This window comes from Puntigrus tetrazona, chromosome 23, assembly GCF_018831695.1.
Source record: "Puntigrus tetrazona isolate hp1 chromosome 23, ASM1883169v1, whole genome shotgun sequence".
NCBI classification, from domain to species: Eukaryota; Metazoa; Chordata; class Actinopteri; order Cypriniformes; family Cyprinidae; genus Puntigrus; species Puntigrus tetrazona.
This window is the reverse complement of record NC_056721.1, coordinates 5,109,680-5,112,172: the sequence shown is the minus strand read 5'-3', so window position 1 is coordinate 5,112,172 and position 2,493 is coordinate 5,109,680. Positions and strand designations below refer to the sequence as shown.

The 2,493-nt window shown below is 37.1% G+C and overlaps 1 protein-coding gene across 2 annotated transcripts in view; it reads left to right on the top strand.

Moving 5' to 3' along the window:
- Positions 1-1,248: 1,248 nt before the first annotated feature.
- Positions 1,249-2,493, top strand: part of sla2b (Src like adaptor 2b) — a 17,092-nt gene continuing 15,847 nt past the window's right edge. Inside the window, exon 1 of one of the 2 annotated variants that reach the window (XM_043224046.1) lies at positions 1,249-1,476. The gene's annotated coding sequence lies outside the window, so the exon portion shown is untranslated. Of the gene's footprint in view, positions 1,477-1,725 lie in introns of those variants that run through there. The other variant, XM_043224045.1, reaches the window with a different exon arrangement.

The window sequence follows — 2,493 nt, the reverse complement described above, 5'->3', positions numbered from 1 at the left end:
TGACACATCTGAGAGTTATTTATAGAAACTCTGGCGTACACGTTTCAATTACTCGACACAACATCGATCCTTTCTGCTGTGTTCAATCGATAAGAGATTTGTGTCGTCTTTCCATCCGACGTGCAAAATGATTCAACTAGTTTAACCGTTATGTTTGTCGTTTTCACTTACCCAACAGATTTGCTGATTTGCGATTCGCAAAATTGGCGCACAGTGAACTTCACTAACCTGGTGAAATGACAGCCTGCTGCGACTGTAACTCGTGTGAACACCTTTTCCAAATAAAGACACTCAACTTTTACTTGCGCATTTGGGCCATTCATTTAAATGACAACGAAAATGTGCATTTTGAAAACTGGTTTTAAACGGCAAATTTCTGAGACTTTGTGGAAACATTTCAGTCATGTGCATTCATATTACTTTAGCAGTCTATAGGTATGTGCGCAGTTTTCAGATTTATGTCAAATTTAGAATAAAGATCAATGAGGCTACCTTAAAGCACAGCTAAAGTTGAAATGCGTTTTTTGCCTTCGAATTTTATGTGTGCCTTAGGACAGCCTTATTAGTGGCGCATAAGATGTTGCTTTTTTTTTTTTTTCTTTTTAAGCCTGTCCAGTTGAACACACATTGCAGAAAGAGAACATCAATGCTTAGAATATCTTGTTTCCATCAAAACTGAAATTGTTCTCACAGAATGCATATTTTGCCATGAAAAATTTGTTCAAATATTTTTTTATTTTTATGTCTCAAGACTTTATGGCTCTTTTAAATGGAGGAAAAAGCATACCTTAAAAGGCATGTAAAAATCTGTGTGAAACAATGCAAACCGTGCATTCTTTTTTTTTTTTTTTTTTTTTTTTTTCTGCAGCCAGAGTTCAAAATGTTAATGAGCTGTCATTATCTGCAGCAAGACTTGTTTTGCAGCTATACCAGCATCTGATCTGATGATTTAGTTTCCATGGCATTTATTGCTATAGCAATTGGTTTTGGTGCATTTGGAAGGATTTGAAATTTAAAACTAGCGCTAGACAATGTCTGAACCTTTCTGAAACCTTCACGAAATGTCTGAAGCTGCTTCCATCGGTGTCTGAATTACTGCATCATTGAGCCCATGACCTCATGACATCTCCACTAACATCTGTGTTGTGTATTACTGCAGATTAAGCTCTCAAAACACATACTCCGGTCTATACTGGCTGTCAGGCATCTGTGCGTCAGCAAAGGAGTGACAGTTAGACCTGTTCGTCACAGGAAACTACAAGTATCTAGTAAATAAAGCTGCCTGTCTCAGTAAAGCAAACCTAAAACACTGACACGACCACAGCAGCATCCCACAGCTCAGCTCATCGAAAACAAGCCTCTGACTTGACTAAACTTGGCTATCTGAGTTTTCAGTTTGTTTCATAAGCAGATTCGCAGTGAAGGATTGTGCTCGTGAATAAGGATTGTCGGCATTGCTAGCTTGACGACCATGAGGTGAGTAAGAGTCTTAATTTCTCTTTTTAAGGTGTTTTTGCAAGCTTTTATAAAATTTGGATGTTTTTCAAAAGCACCTAGCACAGTATTTTGAATACAAAGAAATGTTTAATGTTTACATTTGAATATAGATGTATAGTATTTTTTTTTTTTTTAAGAGAAGATTTTAAGATACAGTGACTGGTCAAAAAGTGTATATATGTGTGTGTGTGTGTGTGTGTGTGTGTGTAATGTTGAAACAAGGAGCTGTAAACTTCAAAGTCGTAATCTCGGGTCTTAAATCGAATTCAAAATCAACTTGAAAAGCGCTTGCATATGCTCCTTGCTTCAAAGGCATTTCAAAGACCTTTTTCAAAGACCATGTGAAACTTTCTAACAACCATTCTAGCAACAAGTTTTTAGTTCAGACTTGAACTCGTACAGACAAAAAGCTCAATCGTTGAAAAAAAAGACATTCGAGTCGCAACAGGAAATTAGTTACCTTTGCTCTAATCTTTGACCAAATGTGACGGATCTCTATACATTGAGAAATAAAGTGTTGGTTGTGAAATCGCAAGTAAATTTCCCAAATAATTTCAAAGAAACGGCAAGACAATCTCTAATAATCTAAAGTTTTTTTTGTGTTGTTACAAAGGTGCACCCATCAAATATAATGTTACACATTATTCATAGATTCAGTAGAAAGTCATTAAATGGCTGGCGTTTAGCTGTTGTTTTGTTAGTTTGCATGTTTTCGTGCCTGTATGACGTCCTTCAGTGTAACCGTGTTCATGGGTAGCACATGCAATCAGTTACGCATGTGTTATTTTGGTGTTCGTGGTATGAGGTCTGTAATTTGGACCTGAAGACCCTGATGACCTAGTGAGACCCATCTGTGTTACCAGGTGACCATCTGCTCCATAATGTCATAGAACTGCGGGACCAGTGCCGCTGCATTACAATATAATATGGAAAAATGCTCATCAAGGATCAGTAATGAATGCTAATGACAGTGTTGAAATCAGAGGGCTGGTTACT